Raw genomic sequence first — 7,679 nt, 5'->3', positions numbered from 1 at the left:
GTTTTTTTTAATGAATTCCACAGACCTCTGCCTTCACAAACCAAGGATCCCAAAGGTAATTGAACATTATATTGATTCCGGGTCACTCTAGGAGCCTGTGCTTTTGCACGAAGCCTAGGGAAGCAGTGATGTGTAGTTCACTGATGAATAGTGATGCGCTCTGAGCTCCACTTGTGTAAAACACTCTTTGTCCTGACATTTGACAGCCCCAACCTTGAAGCATTTTGCTTGCCATCTATGGTTTTTCTGGCTTCTCTTTGAGTTGGCTATCAAATGTCACTTCCTGCCAATAGAACACAAAGCACCCCCCCACACACACACACACACAACACCCTTTCTGAGATACCACTTCTATTCTGAGGTAGGAGAATATTGAGAAAGTCTTATAATGATAAGTGTGATGAGAGGAAATCGGTGTTCGGGAAGTTGAAGAGGGTCTGTATCCAACCTTTCACTAAGCGAAGTTAATGGTTCCATAGCTCTGAGGCTCTCGGGCCTGAGTGCCTGCTCTCCAGGAAGATTATGTCCAAGGACTTGGGGTCACCTATATATTTACTGCCAGAGCATGGTGGGAAGGGACTTAGACAAATAGGATCACGCAGAAAGAGAATATTTAATATTTCCAGGTAAATTGGTGAGAATTCTTTCTGTTACTGTCACAGAAACAACTTAGATCAGTTTCAGAACGGGGGGGGGGGATTTATTAGCTCACAAAAGCAGCAGGTGTCTCTCTATACATAGCTCTTGTCGCTACTTCTGTGTTTGTTGACAATGCTCTTTTCCAGTGCAGATCAGATCATCCTATCTTAGAACCCAAAGGAAAGAGATACCTCTTGCTTTCCCACCTTGATACAGCAGACAAGTTCTCTGACTAAACCAAATTAGGTCATACTTCACCCTTTATAACAATAGCTTATGGAATGACAAATGGTTAGGTCCAGATCATGTGCAAATTTCTGTGGTCAGGGGTACCCGATGCTATGATTGACAGCCCATCACAATCATAGGATTGATGTGAGGCAGGGCCCCACCCCACCCCCGGAAATGGAAATTGTATTTTGGCAAAAGTAAAAGGGTGAGATGCTACAGAAATCAAGCAAGAGATACCTACTATGGAGAAGCAATGGCCCATGGCCTTGCTAATGAGAGTGCCATAGAAAAGCAAATGAGGATAAGAATTTGTGGCCCTCCACCCACAGGGTTTAGATCAGGGAGAGAGAGAGCAGCAGAAATGTCAGTGTCCATAATGCTGAACCACCTCTCCCTATGGAATCCCCAGAAGGAGAATTCTAGCAAACAGAAAATTTTTATTCCAGTGATTCTGCATCAGCCAAGGAAACCAGGTTATGCTGTGGTAACCATCAACCTGTAAATCTTAGCAGCTTTACATACGAAGCCTTATTTCTCAATCCCAGTACGTGTCCGGTACAGTTTCCCAGGGGGGCTCTGCTCATCATTGTTCTCACTCTGAGACAAAACAGCCACCATCTGAGAGCGGTGAGTCACATCTCAGCTCTAGGAGCTTCTGTTTGATGTTATCCTTCCACTTCTGTTTAGGCGGGTAAGTATAATCCTACCACAAATCTGGGAAATATTAACGGGCCACACTAATGACTACCAAAGACTGTGGATTCCCCAGCTTCAAAAGGAAGGAAAACAGAGAGGGGAAAGAATGATTCCCTACCAAACTCCACCTAGGGGACACAGCACTTTGGGTTCACCCCTACTCCTCTGCCCACCATGCTCACCATTGCCCCCGCCCATGGGAAACAAAGGGCTCTGCTGTTGTGATGGTTAGGAGAGAAGGAGCAGAATCTACCAAATTTCTGTTGGAAAACTTAGGGAGTGCAAGAGAGAATGGAGATACATATATGAAATTAGGGAGGGGGCTGGGGAAGGGCTCTAAATCTCTAAACAGGTTTATTTGGGGGAGACTGCAGAGGTGATATCTATCCAATAAATGACTGCCTGTGAAACCCAGTGAAATATCATATATAGTACTAAGAGGAAAACTTCCCAAACTAGGAGAGAAGAAAGAAAGAAAGAAAGAAAGAAGATGGAAAGAAGAAAGAAAGAAAGAAAGAAAGAAAGAAAGAAAGAAAGAAGAAAGAAGGAAGGAAGGAAGGAAGGAAGGAAGGAAGGAAGGAAGGAAGGAAGAAAGAAAGAATTGGCCTAGGTCAAACATTTATCATCCAGCATTTGCTAAGAATCTACCCTATTGATCAAATACTGAGTTGAAAAGATGACTATCACAAAGTCCTTGCCTCAAAAATCTAATTTATTGTAGGCAAACAAGAAAGCAAAGAGAAAACATTAAAAAAGCAGGAAGATACTGCTATGTCAGAAGCAAGTTAAGAGGTTATAGGCACCCCAGGAATAAGCACTTGATCTGAAATCTGATCCATGCCAATCAACTATGGATGGCATTTGAATGGAGGGAATCTCTGAATTTGCCCTAAAAGACAAGTAGGAGGTAGCCACATAAGGAAAAGCAGTTTCAGGGAGAATATTCCAGGGAAGAGGAGACACGTTTGAAAGGATTCCCAAGTAAGGAAGGCATGGGTGCTATAAGTAGGTCAGTATGGGATTATGATGAGGAGGATGGTAAGAGGTGAGATGGGAAATAGCAGTCTATAAAGTGTTTTCTTTTGGCTTGCAAAAGACTTCGTATTTCATCCTGAAGCGAGTGAAGGGAATTGTAAGCAGGGAGCCGGCATGGACAGAGTCACATTTTAGAACAGTCAGTGTGTCCAAAGTATGAAGAGTGAACTGAAGAAGGGCAAGACTGGAGGCAGGGGTGGGGAGAAGCCAGAGGGCTCTTAGTAATCCAAGCAAAAAAAATATTGAAGGCATAAAGTGAATCTGCGGGGGCTGAGGGAGAGGTGGGCATCAAAACATCCCAGCCCCAATTAGTTAGTTCAAGAAAGAAGGTATTTGGGAAGGGAGGAAGATGGGACCCAATGTTCATCAGACCAGAGTGGAGATACCATCTTACTTATTTTCTTCCTTGGTCCATGCTACTCAAACAGGCTCACTGAGGATCATGCCACTGACAGGGGAAAGTTGATGAGTGATCATGTACCCTGCACCCTATCAACCTCATCCCCCTAGAAGTCAGTTGTATGGCATTGAAAGGGTCAATCAGCATCACCCAGAGGTACTTCAAGTAAACGATAGGGATGAACAACTTATGTGGTCAAAAATATCCAGAAGAATCAGTGGACTGTGCCCATAATAGGCTCTGATACTGAGAGGGTAGGACTTTTAGGGGCATCTTTCTCTCTGTCCCCACGGAGCTTACGAATTGTTTCACGGAACACGGCCATGGGTCCACATGTTCGTAGAAGACGATGTACAGATAGAGTTATGGCACCATTTTACCAACCATAGCCTGCAAACAATGATATTTGTCGTCTTATACACTGTACTAAAATGAAGAGAATGCTCAACCCTGCCTTCTTTCCAAGTCATCCTGAACTCAGCCCGTTAATGAGCCCAGAGCAACATCCATGAGGAGGAGCTCACACCGGAGGGCCATGGTCACTGCAAGAGTTGCCCAAATCCCACTAGGAGCAAGATGGTTACATATGTTCTCCTTCCTCCTGGGATGGAAAGGGAGCTCAGCTGGTCTGAGGTAGCAAACCTACCTAAACCAACTGAACTTATTATACTGGGCCAGAGGAAAAAGGAAAACAGCCGTACTACTGGAAAGGGGAGAAAAGTGGGACCTTCAAGGAAAGTACATTCATCTGGACATAGAGCCCTTATTTTCAACTCCCTGTTTGTTTGGTTTTTGTTTTCGTTTTCAATTTGCGAAAAACAACACCGAAGGGTGGGATATGAGACACACAGTCGGTTCTAATAAAATCTAAAGTCTCAACATCCTTTTTTTCCACTTTCCCAATGTATACTTGTATTTCAGAAAGAGGTCTACGCTGCTTTCGGAAGAGTCCCTCTGCCTTGTGAATAATTCAGCGACTTCTCAAGTCCCCAGTGACTGGCCACGAGCTCAAGTGCTCAGTGGAGAGCACAGGCGTCTGAGAGTAGATCATTGTGAGTTTCCAACAACGCTCAAGTTCTTGCCAGTCAGCCAAGCTGCCTGTTACACCTACCCCAGGCCCACCCTGCTCCACCCCTGTGTGGTGTCACTTTGAAATCCTATATGATCAGGCAGGGCCCCTTTGCTACACCATTTTCTTTCCTTTTGAAGAAGACAGGCAAGCACGGGGCAAGAATGGCAACTCTAAGCCATGCAAGCCATTCTTCTGCTCAGAACAAATTTTTCGTCTCATCACCTGTTTTAGGGGAAACAGCTAAAAGTACATGGAGGCTTGTTTTGTGTGGATCTTAAACATACCGCTCTGCATGGTCCCAATGTTGCAGTGTGGCCTTTGGCCTGTGCTTGGCATGTAGAGCAAGGGCAAGGATTGCCCAACTGGGCACTTGGATCTGGTCTCACAGAAGGAAGGGTTTGAGTGTCTTACCCGGACTGATTTGAAGTACGTCCCTACAAGTCCCCTCTGCTTCCAGCCCTAGTCCAAACTATCTCCCCAGTAAGTTCCCAATGATGTCCCAATTCCCTCCATAATAGTAGCATTTTTTTGAATAATCACACTGCTTTCCAATAGTCTTTTGCTAAAATGCGAACCAGCCTGATACAGATTTTGGCTTCAGACTTTCACCAGCCATCAGCCCCTCAGGTTTTTACCTAAGAAAAGCTGAGACATTTGGAAGAGGACACAGAAGGTAGGGTTATTCAGGTACCGGGTGCCTAGCTGAGGAAAGATGGGATAGGACGGGTCTTATTTTACAACGTCAAAGGAGCATTAATAGAAAACATAGGTAGGCAAATAAAGGTAAACAACAGCTCCTATATCCCTCGCTTAGCCATTTGTTCAAGGCCAGTCTTGACCATAGGCTCAGCCTCCACTGGATTTTAGGTGCTGGAGAAATTTCGAGAGAAATGCAGGGCAAATGTTTGTTCTCAAGTACAGTTGAATCATATTTCTTCCTAACAAAGTAGAATGTGAAGTGGTGTTTTTATATCAATGTATCAATGTAGAAACATCTCTGTTTTTTACGAGGACGTATCAGCAGTTCTGTCAGAATTTCAGTAAACGTTAGTTTGTGGGCACTTTGATTTTATCTTCTCTGCCTGCACATCTACCTACCCCCAACTGGGGAAAAAAAAAGCTTTTCTGTCTAGTCATTAATGATGTATACACAGTCACTTAAGAGAACTGGAGGAATCATTCTTCAAGGAAGCGTTGTTGTTTTTTTTATTCTTTGTAAAACAAATAATTGCCTCCAAGTGTACATGTCATTTAAGGTATTTTCTACATCGTACCTTCCAGTACCCTTGGTAGAGAAGTAAGATTTCAGGAGAATGTTGCAGTTTTGACTGAATTTAAGGGAGTGTGTTTAATTGGGAGGTAGGGAAGAAGAGCCTCTTAGAAAGGGAGAGTGCTAAGCTTTGGAACACATTACCAAGAACAATTTGGGGGACTCCTTCTGCAGAGATGAGCTGACATAGGATGGTCAAGGCTGCAGCCCAGCCCAAAGAGAGGGGGCGCTGTCACACCTGACCCCAGGAGCTCTCTTCCAAGGCTCAAGTGCCATAATCCTAAATCCTGGTCCTTCCCCCTCGGGATCCTTCGATAAAGCAGAACATCGTGTCCATTCGGTCCTCCCGACGTGCTGAGAAATCTAATGAGATAAAAGCCCAGGTTGGCGTAAGAAGTAAATCAGAGGAGTCCGTCTCCACAAATTCTGAACAGGGCCCATCTTGATAGATAAAGTGTGACAGTCATAACAAACAAACCAAAAAGCAGATAAAGGATGAGGGCCCTCAGCATTAATGCTGGAAAACCTTTGGCGATAAATAAGTAATATTATAATAAAAGATATTGTAATACGTTGTCATTTGTAGGGAGAAATGTAATATAGTCTGGGGAGGAAGATAGATGGCTCAGGTTGTTTCTCTGACAGTGGAAGTAATAGCTATTGAATGTTATGTTTAGCATATCATAAAATCAGCGTTAGCAGGCAAGAAAGCCCTCCAGCCTTCCTGAAGTCCACATGCAGGCTTTTGACACCAGCAAGAAAAAGGCCTGGAAGGAAGCTCACCTGGGATGGATGGCCTCAATCCAAACCAAATCGGAAGAGACAGAGCTTCCCTTTGGCCCTCAGCCTGGAGTGGAGATGAACTTGAGGGTGACTGGAGGATATCTTTCTTCAGCCCCCTCTTTACTTGCCATCCTCAAGGGGCTCCTGGCGGTTGTAGGAGCCGAGCTATAAAACTTGAGTTTATGGAGCAGGGGAAACTCTTTTGAGGATGATGATGGCCAACTGTCTTTTCACATTGGGTAGTCAAGGACTAATTCAGGTTTCCTTTAGAGGTGCAGAAAATCCTCCCTCTTCTCACTCCCCAAAATCATCATTGCCGTCGTCATCATCATCATCATCTGCCCATGGCTGTCTTACATTGTCTGAAACGCCCCCATTATTTATTGTGTAAGTTCTATCCCACCCCACCCCCAAAGGAGAAGAGCGAGCCATGTGGATCTGAGAAACAATAGAGCCTGACCTCCCCGTACCTACTGACTTGAGCTGTGCAGCCTTGCTTGCTGTAGGGACAGGAAGGTCAGTAGGCAGAAATAATTCAACCAAGTGCTCACACAGGAGGGGGTCTTCACTTGTGCCAAATGCATGCAAAAAGACCACTATTTTATTTATTTTCTTTTTAGTGTATTATTTGCCAGGAGAGTCCACTGACAAAACGTCCTGGGCAAAATGTCATTTTCAAAGATACAAAAAATTTTTTTTTTAATAATGGACTAAAGCCAAGAGAAGTTTACCCACATCCAAATGGAATGTTTTATGCTGAGGCAGACTGTGAGAAGGACCTGAGAAATGATTGGGAAAGGTCTCAACCTCTGCTTCCTAGGAACTGTAACAGTGGGACTAGAATTCGAGCACTGCTAACTTGGGGCTCTGCAGCCTGGAATAGGGACGTTGGACTCTCATGCAAAGGGGCTCAGAAGAATGGAAGAGGATGACTGGAGGGAAAGTTATTTCCTGAAAGGACCCCACTTGCCACAAAGCTTTCTCCCTTTCAGTCTGATCCTCAAGATGGAAATGCCATAGAAACCTCTGGCTCTCTCCCTCTCCCTCCACCATCGATCTCAGAGATATACAGACGTCCTTTGCTCCCAAAGGATACTAGGAATGACCACCTGTCCCTGTTGTTATATAGATAAAGAAAAAATGTCTTCCAAAAGGAGTTCTGGGTAGAGTTGCCGAGCAGGAGGTGAGTGGGTGCTTGGGGAAGGATCCACTGACCAATGGAGGCAGGCTGACCACTCCTCTCCTTCCTTGGGTCCTCGTTCATTAATCTTATAAAGAATAGAGATAGACATTGAGAATCTTCTCTGCAGAGGGTTCTGCGTTAGGTGTTCTGTGGACTATACAGGCAACTCCTTTCCTGCTCTCAAGGAAGTAAAGAGCTACACTCGCTTGAAAATAAGCACACGAGCAGGCGGTATAGCTTTGTTTTCCCACAAGATCAGAGAACTTAGCTCTGTTGCCCATGGCCAGTTTCCATTCAATGTAATGAACAGGCACCGGAAAGGCAGCTTGGAATAGTGGTTAAGAACATGAGCTTTGACAGCATCCGGGTG

Source organism: Lynx rufus, unplaced genomic scaffold (genome assembly GCF_022079265.1).
Source record: "Lynx rufus isolate CCGP_SWC_20201006 ecotype Redwood Valley unplaced genomic scaffold, mLynRuf1.p SCAF_15, whole genome shotgun sequence".
NCBI lineage: Eukaryota > Metazoa > Chordata > Mammalia > Carnivora > Felidae > Lynx > Lynx rufus.
Note: the sequence above shows the minus strand (reverse complement) of the source record.